Source organism: Nansenia antarctica, assembly GCF_963989245.1.
Source record: "Nansenia antarctica genome assembly, chromosome: 10".
Lineage (NCBI taxonomy): Eukaryota > Metazoa > Chordata > Actinopteri > Argentiniformes > Microstomatidae > Nansenia > Nansenia antarctica.
Genome location: NC_137680.1, coordinates 19,933,156 through 19,960,949, shown reverse-complemented (window position 1 = coordinate 19,960,949; position 27,794 = coordinate 19,933,156). Strand labels below are relative to the sequence as shown.

General features: G+C 41.9%; 1 protein-coding gene across 1 annotated transcript in view; it reads right to left on the bottom strand.

Annotated features, from left to right (window-relative positions):
• Positions 1-27,794, bottom strand: part of adamts16 (ADAM metallopeptidase with thrombospondin type 1 motif, 16) — a gene marked incomplete at both ends in the record, with an annotated part of 155,666 nt that overhangs the window by 41,915 nt on the left and 85,957 nt on the right. The window lies entirely within an intron of this gene.

The following is a 27,794-nucleotide window of genomic DNA, read 5'->3' as shown; positions in this document are numbered from 1 at the left end:
GGTTCCATCTCACAAAACATAATGGAATTTAAAAACTTTGACGCTCAATATCTGAACTGCCCTAAACGGAGATAGAACCTTATCATTCTAAACTCACGTACTATCATTCCCTACCTCGCTTGAATAAACGCGTTTTAACTGACTTTTTTCTTATTTCATTTGCTTTTACTTACAGGAGTCGTAATGGTGTGTGAGTTACCTCAAATGTATTCTGTCCGTTTTGAACTACTTACTTCGAAGACCTAAAAAGAGGCATTGATTTAGGGAATCCTTTTTTACTGCGTTTCATTGCTGTTTGAGATATTAATCATTCATCACACTAGTTTGTGACAAGAACATCGAGTGCCTCTGTGTGGGAGCAGAGCAGATGCTGTTGCAACGCAACAATTGGATTATTAAACTGACTCCCTCTGGTGGTTAAGCGTCCATATGGGTGCAGAACAAAACCTGTGAAGAAGTGACAGACACATACTGTACACAATGAATGAAAATAGCTTTATTTATATACATGTTTCATTTCAAAACACAGAGGCCATCCCTATGTATAGTGCATTCCCATCAGCTTGTTCAGAGTCTTACTTTGTGGAACAATAGGTGGATACATTTGATTTTACTTTAATCTGTGCATGAAGCACATCTAGGTCAGTGTGCTGTAGGCCTACTAGCACATTTACAAATTATGTGTGTTACAAAAGCTGCAAATAATAATTTGATGGAAATGGTTATGGCTGTGGGAGTTTAGGACAAGAGCCCCAATTTCACATTACGGAGTATTTATCATCCTAAAAGCAAACCAGATGACTCTTCAGGAGAGATGTGTGATGGTTAGCAGGATGAGCTTTTGGCATGGCAGATAATGTTCCACACTGACAAGAATTTGGCTCCGACTCAATCCCTTCGGAAGTGAAGCTTACTGAGCTTGATCGTAACTCTACACACTATCTTGTGAATAAGAAGGACATCATGAGGGAATCAATGAATGACAAAGATGATTCCAAATCCTCCCACAGACATACTGTATTTGTTTTCTGACATGGTCAAGCAACAACTTAAAAGTCAGTTACAGTCAGCTTAGTATACCATTTTGTCATGGTACATATTTAACAAGATGCTGTTATTGCTATTGTTTATGCGTACTTCACATATACATACCATCTTCTATCTTACCCACTTTGAGAGCTTTCCTGTTTATCTATAACAACATGCAGACGAACATGCATTGTACAATTGGAAGAAAGATATAGTATAGGTATCAAAACCTGGAGAACATCCCGATATCTGATCTTGCTTGCCAATGCTGTTTTTTTTATTTTTTCTCTTTCTGATAAAGTTTGTTATGAAGAGAATTCCTGCCATCTGCTCTGCATCATGCAATAGCTTTATGTGTCAGCTGTTGAAATTATTGCTCCCCAACACCACCCTGTCTGAGACTGATCCCGCAGACGGTCGATTATCCCTGCATGCACAGAAAGATGTAGCAATGCCACAGGAAACGCTCTGTGACTAGACGCAGACATGTTGCTGATAAAATGCGGCGTTTCTACAGGTACTTTGTACTAGAGATATTTGTTGTCCTTCACGATCAATAGTTATGAGAGCCTCTGAGTTAGCAGTCATGTGCAAATGATTATCATGTGGTGAATGGAGTTCAACGCGATTAGGCTACACCCAACAAACCCAAAGAAACACTGACTCATTTACTAATATGTTGCCAATAGATTAGTGATGGAGGCCGACTCCAATCATCAAATAATGAATGTTAAAGGTTTCCTGAGCCAGTGTGGTATAAGCCAACTCTGCCTTGAATGGAGGCAACTGATAATATAAAGTGAGTCCACCTTTGACCCTCTGAGCCCCTGACTGTCTGTCCAGTGTAATGGTCTTGCTCAGGAATCGCATCATCTGTGTTTGCGTCAGGGCAGGGAGGCAGGGAGGCACACACACAGACGCACGCACGCAGACACACACACACACACAGACGCACGCACGCACACACACGCATACACACACACACACAGACGCACGCACGCACACACACACACACAGACGCATACACACGCACACACACACACACTCACACACACACACACACACACACACACACACACACACACACACACACACACACACACACACACACACACATCTAGACCACTAGCTGTAATCATAGACAGAACACAAATAAAGCATAGAGTGGAAAGTTTAGTTTAGCTTCCTCCTCACCTAGGAACAAAAGTAACAATTTAGTCTCCAGTGGTTTAGAAATCCAGGGCACTAATGTAAAGTCATCGTCGTTGGTGACAGCACTTTCTGCACAGTTTGCAAAGTCATCAGGAGCAGGATGGCAACATAGAAGTTTAATTTAGCTGCCTCATGTAGGCACAAAACTAACAATTTAGTCTCCTGTGGTTTAGAAGTCCAGTGCACTGATCCAAAGCCGTGCTCTGGGACTGTCATTTCTGCCCAGTTTGCAAAGTCCTCAGGATGGCAAGGCCTTTGGAAGCAGGTGAGCATACAGCCAAGTCTAACAGATGAATACTTTATTTACAGTATGTTTCAAGGAACAAACATGCAGTCCTAGTCCACAAAAACTGCTAGTATATTCTGTTTGAAAGCATACTTTTACCCTCAGATATCTGCACAGTGTCAGTTAATCTTAAAACCATTATTACATTTGGGATGAATCATGAATCATTCTAATCATGAGTGCCTTTTCAGTTCAAAATCCCCTTTGAGCAGCATATCTGTGGTTTCAAATGCTCAATTACTTATTCACTTAGAAGTAATTTAATTTCCTTGATCCTCATGTTTTACTGTAATACACGGCACACCCTTGGTGAACCCTCGTTCATCCGTACAGTACGGTATCATTGCAGACAGATGAAAATTGAGATGTTTGGAGGATGTTTGGATTTTCAATCTCAAAACACGAGAATTCCCCAAAGACCTTTGCTGTAGATATTCAAAGTAGCCACCATGTTTGCATCCTTCCAACCTTCAAGTTGAACGTTTCCTGTACGGGTCCGAGTGGCTGTGGCAGAGCCGCGGACACCCCGGCACAATTAGGCCCCTGTGAGAGAGTCTGGAGGGTTTTCACTCAGTGGTCCAGTTTAATTAGCTGTCTGAGAATGTCAGGTCGGATAGACTTCTCTATGGCACACAGCCACCAGAGCCACACTGACCTCAGCTGTAAAATTCCTCTCGGAATATCACAGAGGGGGAGGCTGATGGGAACTGACAGGGAGCAAGTCTGGAGAGGTGCAATGGGGTGAGAGCGGGGAGGGGTGGGGGGGGGAGAAGGGTGCAGTTTGGGTTATCATATGCAAGTCTTCTACGTTGCTCCAGTGCCTCCGGACAGCCCTGAAAGACAGATAAGCAAGGAAGGGGATACCATCTATTATACACACTTGACATGAGTTGAGGTAAACACAAGGATATGTTGATTTATTGAAACAGTAAAGCAAGTGTAAACCTTTTCCGATCTTTTCGGTTGTCTATAGGGGATTTCAAAACAGTGGTAAAACAGTTTTGCCTTTACTGTAACTCCTCCAAGTGTGGAGTAGACTCTGGCCAGGCTTGCCCCAGTTGCCCGGAACAAGAATGACTCACCACCTGATTTACTGTATTACGGCAATCAACTTTGTTATTTTACTATTTTCGTTTAAGTCATAATATCGGCAATCCGTCAGAAAATGTACTGCAGATGATTTCCTTCCTCAGGAGTTGCAACTGACAACATGTACAACTTTTACAAGGGAGCACCGGCCACATGTTGAATGTAGGCTGGAGAATTGCACTAATTATTCGATGTCAGGTCTCTGGGACCAGTGGAGCAGAAGGAGCATTTGCAGGAGGTGAAACAAAAAAAAGTAAATATGATGTGGCCGGTCTTATGACACTCGGCAGGGGTAAAACTCTGTTAAAGTTCATCACCTTCATATTGTGTACACATACCTGTTAGAATAACTCCCTTCATCTTTCTTAGAAACATGAGTTATCTTCACTCCTTTTATCGGTTTACCTCAGGGGGAGAACTGATTAAGCGTCTGCCATTAAAAGCCCCCATCTCTCTGTGGCTAGTCATAACATGGACCTATAGTATCAGATACAATACATCTGCTGTCCAAAACTAAACTGCTAACGTTGGCTAGCTTGGAGGAATGACTTACCGAAGACTACTAGAGGAATGACTCGGTGGTTCTAGCTAACTGTCCAAATGCAACAAGAAAACAACAACACTTTTCCTGAAACACTCTTTATTCAGACGCTGTATTCTGAGGATGCAAGTCATCCGCTAGATATACTTACCTGCAAGTTGAAAAGTATTTGAGAAAATCGAATAGAAGAAAACCTTAAAAGACCTAAAACCTTCATGCACCATTACCGTCAAATGAAAATGTAATGTAATCCATGCATTATGCATGGTAGGCAAATTGTGTTTATACAATATTATCACAGTGTTCAGTTCACCCTAACATTAGTATTGGTTCAAAGATAAAGGACAATTAGGGCAACTGCAAAAGTCTTAGGTGTCCAGTCTTACCTTAATAGCTCCCTTTCACAACGCTCATTCCACCGGAAAAGGTTGCTCTCTCAACATTCAGCCGATTTGCATCTTTGCAAATCAATGGCGGCTAAAACATGTGGGTGCTAAGGTCTGGCCAAGACTCGCTGACCCATATATCCCACCGACCAGTGTAGCCTCCACAGGGCCGGGGCTGGGGCCAGCCGGGGCTGCAGAGAAGAACCCGCTTCATTATTAGCCTCAGCTCAGCGCTGCTCTCTGCATTTCCTCTGGATGAACCAAGGCACTGAGGAGGCATGGAAACTGCCCAGACCACCCTGGCACTAGCAGGACATAGACAGGCTCTGACCTGAGCCTTCCATTCAGACCACCCCCAGCCCCCCTGGCCTGAAAGGTGTGCTATTCAGGGGGGCTCAAAAGGAAAGCTAAATACAGTATGTTTTGAGTATAATATAAGGGCAGGGAGGCAAGCTAGTTCAGCATTCGCTTCTATTGAAGCAAATACTGAACTGTAGATACACATGCTGTATACAGTATAATGTAATGCTCAACGTGAGCCTAAAACGAGATACAGACATACGATTGGTGTTTGTCTAAAAAGACGACATTGAATAGGCCTGGCTAGAAGTTCCAAACAGGGATTTAACGTGGCAGTCAGGTGTATGAACTCCCGAAGAAGAATCCTATAAGACCACAGTTCATCATGTCGGATTCTTGAGATTCTTCCTTGAGAGCCGCCGTTAGCTTTATTGTACCTTTACTAGACAAGACATCCAACACTGAATCACACTCAATCATGTGATTAGGCTACCCCACAAAAAGCGAGAGAGTTATTGACTGTACGGTAGGTGAGGCATGTGGTCAGTGTCTCCTCTCCCTCTTGACACATCTTTAACCCCCCTCCCGTGAGAAGCAATCGTTGAGCGATCCCATGGCCCCAGTGAACTGGTGGTGGGAGATCAGTGTCTTGGCCCCTATCTGCCCCCGGCCGTGGGCCCTGTGGCTCATTCCAACCTTGTTTGAAGTTTATTCCCCGTGTCCTCGTCACAGTGGCTCTCACGTTAGCTGTCCCAGACACCCGACGTCCGTCCTGCGCTACTGTCTCAGCTACGGGGGCTCCCAGCTCGGTGTCCGTCACGCTCCCCTTTCTCGTTTAGCGGCGCTTAATTTCACAAAGTGCAGACAAGCTGAATAGCATTACGCTAATAGCCATTTAATCCATCGGTAAAGGTCCTGGGTTTACACTCATATATCAGTGCCCAAGTGGTAGAAAAAACAAACTCCAAGATGACAAAGGTGACATCATGTCATAAAGGCAACTTATGGAGTACGGAGATCAAGATATGTTACGTTGTCGAGACGCAGCAGACTGCTGATCTGTCACTTAATGGCAGGTGCTATAGGGATACAGTTTAATACATGGCACATTTCTGTCAGAAAAATGAGTCTTTCATCTCTGGGTTAGTTACTTACAGGTGCCTTACACGTGTAGAAGAGTCTAGGGTGGAATTCAATACTACAAAGTTTATAGTTTGACTTGTCAAGGAATGTCTGTAGGCTATATCCCGCCAGGGACGCACTTATGGGCGGGGGGGGGGATGGGGTGTGGGGCCCTTGCAGATGGATTATGTATTGAATTAAATCCTGAATAAATTACATTCAATGCAAAATGAATTGGATTGCTTTGGTATGTATAAAGGGATTTGTGAAATGAATGTCAATAATCAAGAACATACAAGGGGTGTGTGCTTTGGGTAGTCCTGCAAGTTAGTTTTTTTCAGAAAACAACAACAACAAACAGAAAAGGAGGTTCAAAGTCATGAAACCAGAATGATCATCAGTATGGGTGATAATTTGCTCCCTGTAAAAAAAAAAGAAGAGAGATTGCTTTGCACAGACACTGAGCTCAACACCCTATCCGTAGGCCTATTGCTTGAGCTGGAGGAAACAAATGGGGGTAGAGGGGATGGCCTTCCCCTCCTAGGTTTTAGGCTTTGTTCGCCTGAACTTTTGTCCACTTTGTGCGTGTGCAGTGTAGCCTTACTTTCTTGTGACAACAGGAGACAGACAGAAAGACAAACATACCTATACTTCCCAGCACCACATTCATCACCGACAACAAACCAGACAAGTCACTCATCATTTCAGGTCACTTCCCCGTCTAGATTTGTGCTCATCACCCGCAGAATAGGTGCCTGATCGAAACAGGAGTTCAGCTTTGTTTTTCTAAAGGTTTAGGGATGCTGAAATGTGAGTTGACAGGGGCTATCATTGTCCCCTTAAATGGGTTTTTCAGTGACCCTAAAATAGCCCGCATGTTCATTAGGAAAAATAACAAACACCTTGGAGTGCCATTTAGGCTGAAACAGCTCAATGGTCCAAATGAGTAACATAAAGAGGAAAGAAACAGGAAATAGATTAGTGGTTTCAATCATTGTAATTGCTAAACATAATTTGTCCAGTTTCAAGCACAGGTTTCCTCGATTATTATCAAATGAGTTAAAGACTGTTTGCAACAGTCAAATATCATTCAACCATGCAACTTGGTACAGCCCTTGTCCACCATGTGCATCCTCTGTGTGTGTTAGGCTTTTCCTACATGTATCAAACTCAATAAAACGTTATTTATACAGCACAAGTCATACATTAAATGCAATTCCTACTTGAATACAATATGTACGGTACACAGTAGGTCGTAAACACATGTTGAAAACCTCCATCAACAATCAGGCTACGTGACATTATAATGCTTCTCAAAGTAAGAAAAGTTACTTTAGTAATGACTTGACACGTATGTGTTAGACACAATGCTACATTGCTAGTATTTGTATCATGACACATCAGAATACTCAATGACAAAATGACCATGAATTCTTCAAACCTCTTACATTTAATTTAGGAAGTCCTTAGTAAGGAATTTGTTTATTTACCAACTTGTGTGATCCAGTTCTACTCTATTGTCCTCATAATTATAAACATCTTATTAAAGGTGCTTGATGCCAATTGTAGGCTTGTGTATGTGAAGTGAGCCACTATTCTAGCTTTTAGTAGGCAGATACTGTTTTATTGCAAGATAAATTCATGTGACCATTATGCTGGTCAGACCTATATCAACCACAAAGGATTTCCCAGATGCAGTATGACAGAATCCTTGAAATTATTGATTCATTGACGTTGACTCACGCATACCATTAATACACTTCTTCCTCAACAAAGTGATATATACTTATCTCATCATAAATTCTCCCTGTTATCACCTTTTAATGAACGCTGCTCCTTTTGAATGCAGTATGCCCTTTGACCTCACCGAGCGGGGAGTTTACATTTGTATACCTTCATAAAAACAACATTCTTCCTTTTAGTCTGGGAGAATTTGGTTAATTTGCTGACATCATACTATTGCTCCTCATGAAAGCGTAGCACTTTGAACTTGTTGTCTGTTATGCTTCCAGACATGAAAGGCTATACGTGGCCCCATTCTCTGAATATGTTCCATACACCACAGGAGTATTAGTCATGTTTGTAATGGACAACACCCCGTGTATAAGCAGGGTTGTCCAGAGGTTTGTATTGTTGAGAGAAATTCTAAGAATGAGTAAGTGTCCATTTATTCCCATGAAAATTAGAAGTAGGTGCCTCCCTAATTCATATTCAAGCATCTAACAGGGCTATATTATCTTTGATTAGAGCATCTGATTATCATTTTAGTTTGCATTCATTGACCGATTGGCCCTTTTCTTTGACGATATGAGTTCCTGTTTGGAACCAACATGGAAGAAAGAAGTGTGAAATGATTTATTACAATTGCGCTCCAGGCCAGTGTACTTGAACCCCACGTTATCCTAGTAGACAGGAGTTCAAACACATGGTCAGTTGAGTTTTGGAGTGCACGGAGCCGTAGTGACTCCTCATCTCTTTCATCTTCAAATTAACAAATTGATTCTGATGTTGGTGCCCCGATAAATAGGCTGAGGGGTTTGAAGAGATGTGGTGACTGACCTGCCACACGACCACTAGCACCCCCCATCCCCCCAAACCCCCCCCCCCTCCCCCCATTCCCCCTTCCTCTCTCTTCTAGTCTGCTTTGAGGCCTGTGGGATTCTCCCTCATGCCTGGTGGCACACCACAGACCCAGTAACTTGGTGGGTTATCACACAAGGCCTGCCAATGTGAAAGGCCGCATTCTTGTGTGGGCAGTCCCCAAGTCGTTGTTGTCACACTGTCTAAATAGCTGAGGCAACTAAAACCCCATTATCTAAAATGGCAGACCATTAGTCTTTTGGCATTAAGTCCCCCGGTGGAGTTCCCAGACAAAAGAGTCTGCAGATTCAGCAACGAGAGAAGGGGAGAAAAATGAGACCTTTAACATCGGCGAAAAAAACCTGATAACAATTCCACTCTGTGTCGGGTTCCGTGACAAATTTGCCGATGATGAAATCCTCCTCTGAAACATAGATTCAGTCCTGATCCTGGGTTGATACTCTGCCCTGTGACAATGGCCACCAATAATAAGCTGTCGTCAGTGTCTCCGATATGAAAGGAGATTTTCTTCCAGCCACATAAATGATTGTAATGCTGGGACTTGTTATGGGTTATGGTTACGGATAGCTCCCTCAGATTTTCCAAGGGATCTTTGCATTGCCCTGCTCTCATTGTGCATTAATTATCAGATTGTGCTGAATGGAGGATATGAAGTCACAATCCTCCCCATTGTGAACTGTTCACATGCCGTCTTATCCATCTACTTCCATAGCCAATCAAAAGCATCTGGAATGTGATGAGAGGGGGAATACATTTATAATACACACCAAACAGTCCACAGCACAACAAAGACAAAGTATTTCCCCCCGATTCTTTTTGTGAGGCTTTAAAAAGAGGTGTCGATGTTTTCAATCTAAAACCACATCATATACAATATGACCCAGAAGAACAATTCGAAGAGTCAGCACAAGGACAGAGGCGTAAGTAAGGGAACTGTCTGCCTGTCAAAACGTTTGTTCAGCAAAGTAACTCGGAGGTTTGCTGCTTGTGTCTGGCCATGACAACTGCTAGACTGCATTTTAATCCCTCACATATGATATGGGCTCCCAGTGCGGCAGCTGTGGTGACTAGGATTGCAGATAAGTTCCTTCCTGGATGGGTCAGATGTTTGCCTGGGAACCATACGGAGCTCCGTGGGTATGCCATGCGTCAGGGTCCGTGAGGAGCGGGTGGGCACGGCACATTTAGTTTCCCCCTGCCCTGACTCTCCTCCGGTCCTGAGCCATAGACGCCTCGAAACTGCTGCCCCTTGTGCCAGGCTGACTAAATACCCTCTGACTTCATCTCCGGCACAAAGGCTGGCATTGTCAGGGGGTACAGGCTCCAGTGTGACCAGCCATGCTTAAGATGGTGACCGTGAGAGAGAGAGTAGAAAGGGGGTGGGGGGGTGGGGTGGTGGGTGGGAGAGGGGTGTGTGGTGGGATTTGGGGCTCTCCAGGGAAGACTAATTAATGATACTCAGTCAAAATGAGGGTGAGGTTCCTTCCCAACTCCATGGCATTCAGAACATCTCCTCAATCACTGGGGTATTGTTTTCCAGACACACCCATGGTCTGAAAAGGACTCCATCAAATGAGTCAGTCATTCAAGATATTTTTTTTTTTTTTTTACACATAATTACGAAACAGGATTGAAAGCATCATTAGGGCACACTGATTGCACATTGAGTGACTGGAGTATGTTTTTTTCTCTTGGTTGAACCAAGTGTAACAGGTTAAGGAAGGAGTCATATTTTTGTAACCTTTCATTTTATATTTTGTGGTTAGGTAAGTTTTATTTAACCAAAATCTGGTATTGTTAATTGTAATTTGTAGGTATTGGGAGATTTGTGTGTAATTGCGCCCCTAGGGGGCAGTGGTGGCTATAGGTTGCATTTTCCGCGTTTCTCTCTCAGTCTAAATTCTATGAGACGGAGAGAGGTACGTACGTGTCTACAGCAGACAGCAGTGCAATGTAAACTTATAATCTACCCATAATAACTTTAATTTGAGTGCACATGAGAAGTTGTACATGCATTTAAGGATGAGTGCACATAAATTATGTCATGTTGTATCGAAAACATAGGTGTTATGAGCGTTTTAAAGACTTTAATTTAGCTAACCTCGTGGTTCATTTTTCTGTATGCTAGCGCTCATCACTGTGTCAGCTAGCGCTCATCACTGTTCTCCGTGTCAGTTAGCTGAAATGTTTCAGTTGTCCTTTTTTGTGCTAGGTTGACTCGTGCTGAGAAGACACCTACATGTTTTGACGTTTCATTACAGCATTATTTTTGTGTGCATTGTACAGGTATGTTGCTACTCCCAATACCAGGTTCAAATATAATGTGTTGAAATGTTTTCTTTTGTTCAATGTTCAATGGCACTGAACTGCTAGGTGTAAAGCATGCATTTTGTATCATACATGTCACTGTATGCGAGGGGAAAGTGATTAGTGAAAAGAAGGTGGTTTATTTAATGTTGTAAAATGGAGAGAGGTTGACTCGTGCTGAGAAGACACCTACATGTTTTGACGTTTCATTACAGCATTATTTTTGTGTGCATTGTACAGATTAAAAGTGCCTAAAGTACACATCAGCGTCCTGTCATCGGTCAGCACAGAACACAACGCAGGTAGTCGACTCGAGACAGACCGAGCCGGTTACACAAGCACCTTCCCTAAGACGCCATACTGGTCTTTTTGTCCTCCTCATCATCATACTACACACGAGAGTCTCCACTCCCCCACCTAACTCTACAGTTTGACCAGACCGGCTTAAAGGGGAAAATGTTATGTTGATTTCTTTCTGAAATTAACTATATGTAACCTCATCTAATAGCTGGAATCCTTCACGTGCCTATCAGAGGATGCATTTAAATCATCATAATTAGGAGTTTTTATTTAGGGCCTGAGCCAACTGGGTGATGGCTGATTCCAGGCGCTAGCACTTGTGTGACTCCACAACACAGTGAAGTGCTGCCCAGGGTCCTAAAGGCCAGGGCCGCATTCCAACTGCTCTCAGAAGTCTCTTTAAATCATACTATAGCACGCCGAAAACCTGGCCAAAAAAAGAGGTGTAAATCTGGCACAGGAGGGGAAAATACTCACTGTAATTAGATAATGAGTAGTTATCCTACTTGGGACAGGAGCCAGAAGAGAGGGCTCACTGGAACCTGTGCAGCAGCACCATGTCATCTGTTTCTTTTAACTACACTGTTTCATCTCGACTGAAGTACACCACTCCCTTTTGGCCACTAGATGGCAGTGAATATGGTTGTTTGTTTTATTTGGTTTATTTTTAACTAATTCAAAACATCCACTAGGAAAGAAAGTAATATTCGGTCAAATTACACGCAATTATGCTTAAATGACTGCAATATCTAGGTTTATATTACATTTCCCTAGAGGCCTGACTGTAATTTTCTATAAAATATGATAGCGTGGCATGGGACTGGAACTATTCAAACTTCCCGATGAGCCGGTATATTCTGTATCGTTAAACAATAAATGCAGAAATCATTTGAGCTGGGGGGAAACCCCAGACATTTCCCCCTGGTCAGACACATGAATGGTTCATGAAGTGAAAATCCTTTGGTGAATGCCTTCCATTTCTATTGCCGCCTCTTAACAGCTGGTCCCCGGTTTGTCTTTTACCCCCAGGCCCCCCAGGACCCATACAACTATACCAGCCCAATCCAGCGTCAGCGGAAACACTCCCCATTGTAGAAGAAAAGAGATCTCCACCACGGCAGCAGGGCCGGAGCAGGAAGATATTCTCAACCGGAAGACAGATGACACAGATGACACGTTGACACTTGAGAAGGTAACCTAGAGCAGGCTGTAGTCAGGCCCATAGGGGTTCTTATCCGATTCACAAGATGCAACATAGGCAAATGTAGGCTGTAGATGGATCCATAATAGTATAGAGCAATATATAGTGTACGGAAATGTTTTAAGAATGCAGAGACCATCTGATCTCTAAGAATGATCGACGATCTGGTGATGACCAAACAATCATCTGTCGTCAAGAGTATTTATATGGTAAAAGGTGCGAACGGTCTGTCTAGCTCTGCTGTCCCAGAGAACTATAGTATGCAGACCTCTTATGTTGATATGAAGCGATACCTCCACTGGCAGAATGGGGGTGATCGTCTCATTGGACGACCTCACCTGAAACAGTGAACTCAGTGAACTTATATGCTCACTAATGTGGCTGATGAAAAAGAGGTGATTCTCCCTCTGTGCCAAAAGACAGTCATGATGGTCAACCATGAACAGATAAAAACAAAGTCCGCCCCCCGCCGCCCCCTCTCCCCCTCCCATCAAAGAACGGGCATTTCAGAGAAATGACTTAAATGGAATTTCCTTGAAGTGTTTCTAAAACATACACAGTTCAGGCCCATGTAATCACACAGCGGGTGTCCATATTATAGAGCTCATTTTTTTCAATTAAGAACGATAACAAAAAACACAGGATTAACGCTGTCGGGAGAGGGGCTTTTTCCGGATCTATTATTCTCATGTGTGAGCTGCTAACACTGAAAACATCCCTTTGTCTGGGTGATGAAGAGGGACAAGCCCAGGGGAGCCTATGTTGATCAAGAGAGTGTCAAATAGATGTGACACTTCCACAAAAAGTCGACTTTCCTCATGAGAAGACAATGCAGGAGATGAGACAACAAATGAATATACAGTACCTGTGAAAAATAGGGTTCATCATCCTCGGTAGCAACAGAAGAGTGACACAGCGGTGGAGTAAAGCAGCAGTCGGTCCTTTAGTTTATTAACAGCAGAAGACATTCACCAGCATTCCTCAATGTGGATTTGGACACCAATTAGGCCCAGTCAGAATGATGACGACTCACACATTACAGTATATCCTCTGTATTTCACTTTACATTTTTGGAAAACAATTTAAAGGGTCTGATCCTTGACACAACCATCGTGTGTGTGTGTCACACTCGTGGATTTTAGTGATGGAATTATCGAGAGAATATTAAAAAAATGGTTTGTATTGTATAAATCAGGTGAATATTATGGTGTTTGATCCTATACTCAGGCTGAATAGTTCGACCCTGCCCCCTAGTGGAGCTTTACACGAATGTCTGTGTATCAGCTGTGAATGTCTACATTCAAAAACATTACATGAACATAAATAAATGGGCAATTTTTACCAGAAAAAAAAATCAGATAATGAATACAAAATGTTATAGACGTTTATTTAAGATATTGTTTGTGATCCAACTTTACAGAGCTAAAGTGTTAGCTATGTAATGACTTGACTGTAAATTGTAAACTAAGCCATGGACAGTTTTACCACAATACCAATGAGCACTATCGAGTTCTAAACATTGACCTGATTTAATACAGTAGCTAGCGACCTATTATCTAGCGTAGCACAGTATCATTTTTGTTTTGTTCTGCATTGACCGAACAATAAGAGAGGCAGCCTGTATTATAATGTTTGACAGTGCCGGGTTGATGAGATGAGACCCCTGTGGTAGAAAACCATCCTGTGGCTCTCTAGGGGGCCTGGCTGCAACTCACTAGAGTTTCAGGATCAATTTCTTTCCTGCCCCAATTGACACAGATCAATATCCATGGGGGAGGAAGAGAGGGATCCAGTTCTGCAGCAGAGTGACAGGAGGGCTACCCTCCTCTCTTATACCACCGGGCATGGCAGCTCTAGGAAATCAAGAGCAGTAACACACTCCGCCTCTAATCCCCAGACGCCGGCCACTTTGATCTGCCACACAGAGCCACACTGAGATTCTTAACAGATGACTGCAGAACTAGATTCATATTAACAGTCACTTAAGGCAGGCACACTCTAGTGTTTTTTGCCCCCGAACCCCCCCCGAATCCCCCCCTGAATCCCCCCCCACCACCACCACCACCACCCTGTCCCCACCGCCATCTCACTGCCTTCCACAACAAGAAAAATCTGTCCTCTCTTTTTGTGGTCTAATACATACATCTGTCTCTCTCAATAACACAGATGTGGTTGTTACCACCCTGATGAATAAATAAAGCCCACCAAAATATCAAAATTAAAGAGAAGGAAAAAGGAAAATAGAGAAGAAGCTACACAAAGCACTTAAGCGCACTCATTACTATGGCCCCTGGTTCCCCAGGCCACTGTGGGGATTCTATAATTCCGCCAGCATTATGCACTCTCAAGTCTTTCATGTTCCGTACGGGAATGGGGCTGAAATTCTAATATGACTTGCTATGAAAAAATATGCACATACATTTAGCATTAAAATCTCCAAGGGCAGAACAGAGGAGATGGGCACATGTCATCCAACATATTGTGTGAGGAGCGAGGACTCTCCATAAATGATTCAGGCGTTATTTATCACCAGTTTATGTCTGCCCTAGGCGGCTGCCATGGAAATATTAATGACTTGGCCCCAGCACATTTGAAGTGAAAAGGTCACGGCTGTTATCCTCCCCACTAAATATACTGGGCACTGTTTATTCAACGCTAAAGTGCTGGGAGATGGGACTGGCGTGAAGAACTATATCTGTCTCACAAAGGTGCAGAAACTGAGGACTCTGCCTTTCTCAGAGCATGATGAGGAATTCTCCTAACGTAAATAGGAATAATCATTACTGCTGTTTTGCTATAAGAGCATAATTAAGGGTAAACGGACACCCTTTTCACAGCTAATTGTGTTTTTTCATCACACTCTGAGGAATTGTTTTGACTATACTATATGTCTTTGTAGTAAGAGTAATTATATGCAAAGTCTATCGAGTAGAAATTATTTCTTAATTCAAAAACAAACAACCTCTTATTGAAGACAACATGCAAATTATGATAATAGTTATATTTCTTTTATATATTCCTTTGATATAAGGTCCATATGAGACATGTATTTAACCATAAAGGCTATGGTGCAGGTACTTAAGAGTATGAGCTCATCTGGTTGAATAGAAGTTAGTTTAATTTGCTGTACAGTCGTGCAACCCTTTGAATAACCACACTGGGGAATGGAGGAGAGTTAATAAAAGCAGGAGCATTCCATCTGAGCTACAGAACTGGGATGGAAGATTTCACTAGTCTGGCCACACGAGGGCACAGCAAACCCATCACACACGCCGCTGCTCATTTACGAACTGAAACATCACAAAAGGAGCCTTCTCTGCATGTATATTGTATTTAAATCTTCCTTCTATTCAGATTTGTTCATAATTAATTACACAATTTTGTATTCTCATTACAATACAGCAGTAGCGAGTGACACCCCCCCCCCTCCTCCTCTGGTGATTAATACAGTGTGTGAATCATCCAGTCCCCCTCACTCCCCATCCCCCAGCTGAAGACTTCATTATCTGAGGAACAGGAGCCGTACTATCCTCAGGCTCAGTCACACCACTCATCAACTGTACTTAACACTGATTCTCTTTTCAATAACACAGGCTGCTCTTTTCCCTTTTTTATATTCAGCTAATGCAAGAGGGACTTCAGCGGACTATACAGTTCATGTTATGAAGTGACTTTTTGGAACTGGATTGATAAGAAGAAGCAAAACGTCTGGTTTAATATACAAACACAAAGCCTATTCGAATAAGATCAAATCAGAATCACTTTAATGTGATGTTTTATAGAGTATATATTTAACTTCTATCCTGTAATCATGAGATGGCCAGGACATATTGCCCTTAAGTACAACTTCTTCGATGGAGATATTGATTTCAGATCGTTGTATAGTACTTTTCTTTTCATTTGCCATGTATTACTGTTATGACTGATTGCTATGGCATTCATTTCTAATCTGCTAATGACCACATAAGCCAGACAGGCATTGAGGGGTGTTCAAAAGACTTGGTGAGACAGCTTTATTTTAGAAGGGAATTAATGTGGCTCAGTGGCTATAATGCATGCAGAATCGGGAAAGGGGTCTGCAGAGAATATAATTGAGAAATTGGGTTGAGCCCTACAAAGCTTTGATCTTCCGAGATTATGAGAAAAGTTGTTTTACTCATGGATGACATATTTAAGCCATGATCAATGGGAGAAAAGGGTTTGATTAGAAAACAGACATGTCTTCAAATGTATAGTTAAATATATTTCCTGTAATATATAATGTAGGAATAATAATCACCGTCAATTCAAATAAAGATGAATGCATTGTGAATGACACAACAGTAGCTCTTTGTTTGAATGTGGAGTATTATACATTTTCTACATCCTGAAATAAAACATGGAAACATATCTGGTAATCTGCAATTAAGTGCTTAGTAAAACTTTTCTCTGAGACTAACTCCAATGTGCCTACTGTACTTGTGTCAAGTTTTAATTATGATTAATTTTGTCAACCGTAATTACATTTTTCATAACAGAATTTTAAATAAGATGAGACACAGAATATTACCATAATAACATTCCAATTAAATTGTTTGTGTGTGTTTGTTTGTTTATTGAATTAAATATTGACTCAATCAACTAAAACTGATTAACACTTAATGCTTCATTCCAAGTTGTCTGTGAGATTTGCAGGATACAAAAAACAAACATGTCAAAAGGCTCAAACCTCACATTTGAGAGACGGTACATTTGGTTGGTGTTTGTTTAAAGATTTTAGCGATTTCAGTGAATTTGCTCCTCCAAATTCTCATCATTCTGTCTGGTACAGTAGATCTCAATTTTATCCAGAAATGTAAAACATAGATTTTGGCACAAAATCAACTGTTCACTAGTCAAGAAGGTTGGTTACTTTCAACTATATTTCACAGACCTTGAGGCTGTATTACAGGTACGCTACAGATATTAGAAAGATCATCGAAAGTCATATAGAAACTGAGTAAATGGGAAATAAACACATAGTAGGAGGTTTAAACAATGTTCACAACTTTCTTCATGCTATTTTTGATAAACCAGTACAACACCACTGTCACTGAATGCGCTCTTAGACATCTATGAGGGAGCTCATGCCAAGGGCAGGAAAAGGCCGAGAGATGAAGGATAAGAATGAGAAACCAGGATGTTCTATATGAAGAGGCTGTAGAAAGCTATAGAGTTAGAGATACTAGCGCAGAGGTTATGCTGCACAGCAGAGGTTTGGCTGTATCTATCTACAATCGTGCTGCTCAAGGTACTGGTGGTCTCATGCCATGTTTACCAGGTGAGGTGGATGATATTGTGGTAGGACTCCCAAGCGTTACTAGAGGAGCCTCTTCACCTGAGGTGATACTGTACCTTCATGGTACTATAGTTGGCTTAACAGCTGTGTTGGAGCACTACAACATGGACATTATGTGAGAATCAGCTCAAAGTTAATGCATGCTATTTGTTGATAACGTCATTCCTGAGAGTCCTTGGTGTTCAGGTAAAGCTGCACGAAGACCTCTCTGTCATACATTATAATTCAGTTTCATAATACATCATGCTTAGAGTGGTTTTAGTCTAATCTAGGTAACTTTTATTTATGTATATGAATAATTTAATGTCTATTAAAAGAACCCTCACTCATGCATTGATGGAAGTGACATTAATATTTTAGAATATTAGTAAGACCTGGCTTTACATGTTCCGAGTCTTTATCATTTAAAGTCCATTTCTGTGACAGTCCAGCAGCCTCATGTCACTTAAAACATGCATTTCAATGTGCAGATTTCAGCTCAACCCCTATACTCGTGCATATCCCCAAAATAACATGGTTGAATGACAAAACATGTCAAAAGTCGTTGTCCATAGTGATTTATCTCAAAGAACTGCACAAACATTATAGAGATATAGAAATTTAATTTAGCTCTCTCATTATTACGTGCCATCTTTTGTTCTGTAGGAATAGCTTACATTGTCCTGAAGTACACCTTTGGTCCAAACACCCTCTTATTCAAAGGACTGAGCTGGTAACAATTAGCCCTGAAGAAGGCACTGCCTACCGAAACATTGGTTAACGTAAACAGATACCTGTGTGTATTAGAGTGTGCGACTCTCTCTATCATTACTTTCATGGCAACAATTAACAGTCTACTATATCTGGGTATGTATATCTTCCATGCGTGGTGTTTGTATGGGTATGGCAGCTTGCTGTCTGCCAGAATGCTTGACAGTTGTTTTAGAGTAAAGCTCTGTGTAACAGGCCTGCTGTCAGTTCATTGAGGGTGTTATTTTACACCATCCGCCCTAATGAGGTTTATTTACTTGTCAGCCAGCAGTCTGCTGCTGCTGCTGGGGCTGCCTCCTGACACATTATGAACAGCCTTTGGAAACAGCAGAGGGTGAGAGCCCCCCTGCCAACATAATAATGTGGTAAAACAGGAGACAGGTAGTGGGGTGAAGCCCGGGAAACCTATCAAAGTCTCTCCTATTAAAACCAGCTATGGCACATTATTAGCCGTTACAAGGGCAATCTCTCTCGGATAAGACTTGGAGCCGGAGTCCTGTCAGCTCGGGGAACATTAGCGATCCCAGATTGCTTGTACCCTCAGCAGGTGTGCTGACCCCCCGAGACCCATCAGATTACCCCCCCCCCCCCCCCGACAGGCTCACGTCTCTGCCCACCACCCAGCAAGACAGCTGCACTCTAAAACAAGGGATGAAGCCTCCGCATTAATAAATGAGCAGGCTTGCTAACTTATTTGATGAATAAATAAATACCAGACATAAAGAGTTGCCTTATTAGTATAGGAAAGTAAATCGGATGTCGGCCAAAGGGTTTAGACTCGGGGCTGCCGCGAGCCTGCGCGTCCGCCGTCCTTGTGGTTAATGCATGTTAGGTATGCACAACAGGAGCCGATGCACCGGTGTTCACTGCAGCATGCTGTTTCTGATCACACCTGACTGCTTGGACTTCCACCTTGACTACCATTCTCATTTTTACCTGTTTCAGCAGTTCAGTAATAAATCTTGCAGATTCTGGAGTGGTTCTCTATTGAAAGCCCCCGTAATGTACTGTACAAGCGTTTGTGAGAATTTGAGATTAACGAACAAAACACGGAAATGTAATTCCCCCCCCCCCCCCCTGTGATGAATTATTTGGCGGATTGCACCTTATATTTATCTCGTCCTTTGCATTAAACAGGTTTCCATTAGAGCGGCTCATTGACGGAGTGAGAAACTGTGCCGTGCGAGTCATGGGTTCTTCATTTAGATCACCTTTTACATCCATATTTAACTGGGCCTCTTTCCCTATCCTTTATTAGTCAAGCTCCTGCCGTTTGTAGCACATTTTGAGCAGCAAGTCTGAGAGGATGTACTGTAAATGTGGAATAATGTAGCAGGACCAAATTTGCATGGTCAAATGTCAAAAAAATGAGGCCTTCCCCTGAGCCTTGTCAGGAAAAAATAACATAAGTGGCGCGCTCCAGTGGCGGCATGCCATTATCGGTTAGTTCAAGCTGTCATCAGTGACTGGGAAGAAGAAATGGCGGTCATTATCTCAAAAAATGTGCTCAGGAGGTTGCACTCCCCCCCCCCCCCCCCCCTCCTCCCCTCCTCCCCTCCTCCGCCTGACAGTATTTCACAATGCAGAAATGTGTTTTGTTGTCTTGCTGATGGGTAGGTGTCAGTGGGTGGGAATGGGTATTAATGTTAATCACTGCACCCAACATCAGCTGTCCCGAGGCTGTACTGCGGGAGAGATTAATACTTATTCAAAAGTAATCACTTCATTTCAACCCTGTAATGCCATTAACATGCTAGGAGGACCTGATTTACAACAGAACAGAACAAATAATTAAATATGCAACTGGTGGAGGAAGGTGGAGGAGCTGCTCTCATTATGTCGAGCTCTCTAGGAAGGAGGCCCTGGCAAGCAATTAGATAATACGCTTAAAGACCATAAAATCTGCAGCAGGGGGGACAATTAGCCATTACATTCCCTGCTAGTGATGGCCACACATTTGCTTTTGAAGATTAAAAAATGCTCTCTGTTACACATTGTCTCACCCCACCATGTAGAATTTCTCTAACCAGCATCAACAATTCAATTATTTCCCGGAACAATGTATCAATATTTATTTTGGATTTGCATATAGCCTAGTACATTTTAAACAAGGTGCGATATGCAGTTGTGTTGTATCATATGCCCTTGAAAACACTGTTCATTCTTGACATTCAAGAATGCAATTTTCATGAGGCGATGGGGTAACAATAGCGAATAGAGGTATGCGTTGCCGAGTAGTCCATGAATTTTAAGACAGAGAATATATTGAAAAGCAGAGCAGACAAAGGGGAATGAGGCGAACAGTGGGGTCGGCTAATGTAATGAAATATATCTCAAGTGTAAACTGAACCAATTGAACTGGTGTGTCTTTTCTCTATCACGCTAAATGAGTTTCCATGGGAATGTGGATGAAAGAACTACAGACATCGAGGGTCAGGTATAGTTATACTGTGAAGCTGTGAGAGAGGCTGAGAGCAGTACTGAGAAAGGTCCTCAGGGGGCTGGTTTTAGAGATCTGCACTTGTGCTTAGCTACTTCATATGAGGGCAGAGTTTCTACCAGCTTTAGAGGTTCAGCATTCAGCCTGTCTGCATGACTATTGTTGCTTGTGCAGAAGGTTCAGTGTACGGAAGCACACAGATTTCCTAAGGGCTGGATGAAACTCATATTGCTCCTACTGTGCTGTATCCGATTTGATATGAACCACTTCTGTGACATGGAGAATGGTGCTGCATGGTTTCATTTTTGATTTGATCAAACATGATGTTTTCCACTATATCCAACATACTGTCGGAATATACATGCTGTTGATGAGAAATACCAGATGTGTTGGCAGGAGCCCTGTGACTACAGTGTACACGTGTGTGCGTGTGTGTGTGTGTGTGTGTGTGTGTGTGAGTGTATAAGAGATGCTTGTACAGCACCAATAGGAAAGCACTCGGTTCCTCCTGGCGTCCTGAGAGTCCCCTCCAACCAGGTTCTGTCCCCAGTAACGTGGAGGCCAGAGACGGAGTTCAAAGTGACAGAAGGACATGCGAGCTGCACATTATCTTGACAAAATCAGGCTCTGGAAATTAGCTGGTGCCTGCATTATTAAAATAACACGGAATATTTCATTTGGCCAGGCAAAAATATTCCCCTCTAATTGTCCATTTTAGCCAGCTCCTTTCAGCCTTCACGATCAGTCAATTTACAGTATTGGCTTGCAGATTTCTCATTTCCCATTAGGGAAAGAAGTGCCATGGCAATCCAAAGCGCCCTCATTTATTTTAATAACCTGCCAAGCCAGACATGAAAATGTTAAAGTTAGACGGCGGCAACATGACAGGAAAGCAACTTGTCAGATCTGGGTTGGAGTCTAGTTAAACTGCTTTTTTCCCTGAAACCGTATGTCTTATGGGGTGAAAGAAATGATTGACTAATTGTCACATTACTAATTCTTGTTCCAATGAATATTGATGCAGGTTTTGGTTTGTTTTCAAGTGTGTTTTGCTGGGTTGCTTACCACCACTGCTTAAGCAAGCAAAAACAATGATAGAACTCAGAGTTAGTGAGTTAATGAGGGTTTGGAGACTATTTCTAAATCTATAGTTTATACTAGAAAAACGAACACATTACTAGCAAGCACATTTCAAATTCAAAGATTGTTTATATTTCACAGTTTACACAGTATTCAGAGAGCTTGATTTACAGTATCGTGAGATTTAGCCAATGTCAACATCTAGTTCACACCCTGCCTTGTAGCATGAAAACGATTAGACAATTCAGATATAGCCATGAACTATCCTTTTATGATCATGTCCTATATATTTTATGGGATTTATATTTTAGACCGTAAAGATTGCATTCCGCTTTTTAGTGTTATGAAATTCAATTAGACCATCAAATGACATTGACACAGTGTGAAATGATTTATGCCTTTTGCCTGGATTGAATCAGACATCCAGTTGTTCTGGGCGACCTGTCAAATCCGAAAATAAGTATGGTTCGCATGGTGAGTGTATTATGGCCTAATTGTGTCATCAAGCACTTAGTAGACAAAGGCGCATTATTGGAGTCGCCGTAAACACGCCATAATCCCTTTAAGATCTGAGTAAATAAATGCAGGCTCTAATTCACATATAACATTGCCTTCAGGTTACCTCTGTTCTCCCTACACTTATCTGTCAGCCCTAATACCATGTAAATGAGACACTTCCAAGCTTCCAGTACCATCTCCCCCTAATCCTCTGCCATTCTTTTAATCATCCAACACACGGAGGCCAATATCTATTTTCATCTGGCCTGATAGGATCTCCTAAGGATTTAAAGAGGCCTTCCACTCTGCTCTACGGTAGGCCAGGACTTTGCTGTGATCTCAGGCTTTAGGGAGTTCTCATTAGGCGTGGAAGCCTGGATCGAAGAACCTAGTTCTGGCTAGTGGATTTTTAATCCTCTGGTGGCCTATGTTGAGAGCTTGAGTTATTTAGGTCCTTTGATTAGCCACAGCACTGCACTTTGATTAAGAGAACTTCTAAAGATTGAGCAGGGGCTATGATTTGGGGGGTGGGGGGGGGGTGGCAGCCTCCAAGTCTTTCGGAAGAATGAGAAGAGGCTTTGTCCGTAAGCTGTTCTCTACCACTCTCTGGTGACCTTCCTGCGCTGAAAGTCACGACGCTGTAAACAGAGGAGAGGAGGGGGTGGGGGGTGGGGGGTGGAGATGGAGGAGGAGGAGGACGGACGAGGCCGAAACTTTTGATGCCTGAGGCAAATTGATTTTTTTGGTGGCTCTTTGCAGGTAGAGGGGCTGCCACCAGGTAATACACAAAAGCCTGTCGGCAATGTGTTGAGAACTGTGCCAGGGCTGCCCTCAGATGTAAGGGGGATTGAGTTGTGCTTTGCTTCTGTAGTCCTCCCTGTCTTTGAAGTGAATGTGTTGGAGTTTGATGGAAAAATGGAAGGCTGGATAAAAGCAAAACACACCTTTTGACATAATGACATTCCATTTTTGTCTGGCAGAGTATGTTGAGAACACAGCTGATAAGACAACGGATATTTGAGTCTAATGATAATAATCATATACATGGCAAAGGGTTTATTTACAAAACAACTTTGGAAAGCAGTGGAAAACTTTCGCTGGTGGCCATCCTGATTCTGCATATGCTACTGTAATATTCGCAATTTATCAAACTACAGCCAACCGTTAATGTATTCATAGTTTTGCAGCTTCAAGCATCATATCATACAGTAGCTCTATAGTTAGGTGGCAAACCTATCCTTAAACAATTACCAGTAGAGTACAGACTTTTCATCCATCCACAAAGGGGAATTTGTGCTCTCTGAGCCTGAGAATATCCTGTGGATAATGTGTGGTGAAACCCTTAGGGACAACAGTCAAGAGAACCATGGTAGACGACTGCTTGGTATGTCTGGAACTGGCTAAGCTGCCTGTGAAATTTGCATGGATTTCTATGAGCGAGCGGCAGGATAAAGTAACTCATGAAAACCTTATGAAGCCTAATGACACATAATGAAGGCTCTAGAGGATTCCTTAGGACTTGGCAAAGTTAAACATGGGCAAACCTCATGAGGTTTGTGGGATATTCATTATGTAAAGTCTCATTTTACATTAAGAGGGTTTTTCAAAGCACCATGGAGACATATCATCAGGAAATTAAACGAGTTGGCCCACTCAACTCTCAGCTGAAATGGATACAGCCCATGTTGGCGCAAAGCTCAAGAGGCAAAGGAAATGTGTGGTACGGAGCATGTTCACTGTACAGCAAGCCTGGCTGTGCATTTGCGTTTCTACTGTATCCGTTGAAATACAACAGGTACTGAACCATGATTAGGCTTATGGTTTCTATCACGTTAAACACAACAGATCACAGAAGCACTCCATTGGCCCAGCGGAGATTGTTTTAAATGTGTCATTTTATTTTCTCAGTCAGCATAAAAGGGTATTGCTGGTGTGTGCAAGATTCCCTGTTGGCTGGGTTATTTTAAAACAGGTTGTGTTTTTAACTACTCTAACTAACCCTGCACAGTTCCAGGGCGATAATGAGAAAAACTTGGCTTTTTAATGTCCCTGTAGTACACACTCTTTTAGTCATTGTTTAATTTTTGCTATCTTCCTCTATTCTGTAAGTGGAATTAAACGATGAGGTTTCAATTTGAGTTGCTCAAGTGAGAAAACTATGCATAATTAAATAACTAATTATGCAAAGTATCCTAGTTTCTTTGAAACCCACCATAAGTATGAAATATGATCCTATTTTCATGTCACTGAATTTAAACTATGGTAAAGTCTCACTCCATAGTTCTGCTTACTGTACTGCCACTGCTCTCATACTCGCCCTGTACATACAGTAGCAATATGTCAACAAAAACAAAGGAATCCATCTGAATAGTTTCGTGCCTCAAACACCACTTTTGTCGATTCTCTCCCTGCTCCTCTCTTCAACAGTAGCAGTGTGTAACTGTTTGGAAGATATTAGGCTAAGCAGTGAGCAGCCAGCACAACTCATTGAACAGTGTGTTGTAGTGATCTCCATGGTGAAAACACATGAACTGTCTCATAAGACAGAACTAGTAATGATTTGTTTAATTACACTATTTCACTGAACAAATGTTTAATACAGAAAGGGCATTGTAACCCCCCCCCAAACACACACACACACACACACACACACACACACACACACACACACACACACACACACACACACACACACACACATACACACGGAACTGATGCATAGCTTAATCTATGACCTACTTTATATACAGTATGTATACCCTGAAGTAGCTAAAGTATACAGTGCACTACTACTGTATATCAAGTGAAACCCAAAAGTGAACCAATGTCTGAACATTTAGTAACCTTTGATATAGTCACTGCAGAGTGTGTAGAATATCTTTTCACAACTTCTGGGATGAAAAATAGCTTGTTTTTACACTGGTAACTTTAAAACAGTTATGAGAAACATGTCAGATGCAATTAACAGCCGGGTAGATGTCACCCAACATAAAAATGGCAATCTTGAGATCAGTAAACAAAAATAAGAGCACAACATCCAAAGTAGTTCACGAGAAATGTTCCTTTCGCAGTCCTCATACTCCTGTGTTACTTTGATATATGTGGCCATTCCTCTAGAGTGCTGAGCCTTTGATACGAGAAGAGTAGAAAATAATATCTTCCCTTTGAAAAACAATTTCAAGGAAAGGGATTTGTATAAATAGTTCCTTTTATGTGTGGCATGGGCCAATGGAATTTGATGTGAAACTTGTGATAGGCTTTTTAAATAGCAATGCAAAATTGATGACTACAGGGCCCACTGTTGTCAGGCAGCTGGGTGATGTGACTGCATGAGGACATCAAGGACACAGCACTTGGAGACTTCTCCTTCTCTCCCAGTTCAGTTCAGGGAAAAACTTACAGCCCCCCGCTCATCCGACAGGGGCTTTACGCTTGGCACTCTAGTCAGGGCTAAAGGCTTAATCGAGATGGAGCTCCAGAAGGCAGGAGAAGATGGTCAGCGCCTGTCCCCCCTACAAGAGCCTATATCTGTTATCTGCACTCAACCACTGCACTCTACTGGCTTCCCCATCTTGATGGGTATTGGAGAATGTAAGAGAAGAATTTGCTGATAAAGCTGTCTAATGAACATACAGGAACTTTAGTAAGTTAAGCATCAAAACATCGAAGGCTGTTTGAACTTTGACTCCCCCTGCATTAGTGAGAGGCCTTATCAGGCTACTCGAGTGGAGAGATTAGCCACTTCCTAATGAAGTGCTGAAATCGGAAAGGTCTTACTCGAGGCAGAGTGGATTGCTTCCAACATTTTTCACTTGTTATCTCTGGTATCCAGATTGCCATTGCGGGGGCAAGGCTTCTTAGTTTTAGGTCACAAAAATGTAACATTGGATCACATACCAGCGAAGAGTACACAAGTATATGAAAGAAGAAGAAAAAAAGGAAGTATGCTGCCTGGTAGCTTGAGGTGTAAGATTTAAACTTTTTTACTTTGTTGACACCGGTTATTGAGTGTGCTGTATTTCTAAATGATCCCTAGTGTTTTAGTAAATCATAGAGCCCCAGATGCCTTATAAATCTTACATGGCTTCTCTCCCCATCTCATGGGGGTCAGACATGCATTGCATATTCAAACCTACATTAAAACCCCCAATCAAAATATACACCCCTCTTGTCGACATGTCATTCTCTTATTATCATACAAATAGGAACTATTTTGATTTACGCAAATAAACAGGAGAGCATTTCTGCATAATGAATGCAGTCTTCATTAAATGGTATTCAGGTTCACAACTCCCTACATCTGTAAAAATGTTGATGGACATGAAGATGTGATTTTGATATCATGACTGACTTTCCAGCCTTATTAAAATTCCTAGGAGGTCACCTGTTACATATAACCCGTAATCAAGTGTTGTTGTTGTTGTTGAATTAATAGGAGATCCTCCCCTCCCCCTTTGCATACTGTAGCTTTCAATTAAGCAGTTTTCTTTGCATTCTTCACATTGTGTGAATTTAACCTTGCAATTAAACTTAGTAAACAACACAATACACTTTGCTCTAAATTAGCATTTCTCCTAGTATTGTTAATCCATGGAATATGTTCAGATTTGTTTTCAGAGATTTGTTAACAAAAGTTTCTCTCTTTTTTCTTTGTGAGGAGACTTTTAAACTGAAATAAACCGGCGATCCCCTTTGTAGAGTTCCCCCCTAGGCCACTCCATATGAGAGGGTACAAGCAGTGTTGTCAGTCCTCACCAATGTACAACATATATCTAAATCCTTGTGATAGCACTCCATATTCTGACACAGGTTAATAATTAATTGTTAAGTGATGAATGCCTCTCAAGCATGAGAAATAGCTAGAGCAATGATAAATGTGTAAAAGCTCAGTATAATTTATAAGGATGTGTTCGATTAGTGTAAAGCTCTCTCAAGGATTTACATTATTTATACTGTAATATGCAGTTTTTTGAGTTTCTCCACTATTCTGATTTCAAGAACTGTAGCTTCTGTTTTGTACAATTTGAAAGAAAAAGCTTTCTCAAATACCTCAGAGTGGGATTGTCACCGTAGTGAAAACAGTTTCAATAGTTCAATAGTTTCAAAAGTTACAATTGACCAATTTAATCATTGAGGTAAACAGTAAACAGTTCTTATTAGATGCTGTTACTACAAGTATGTTTCGACTACTTCTGCAACTGATCTGAGTATTATAGACTGAGACGGAGGATACAGAGGACATGATGCTCTGTGATTTCTAAGTTTGATACCGAAGTCAATCCCTCCGTTTAGTCTGAGATGGCTTTACGGTATACAATATCATGTGCCCCCGTGA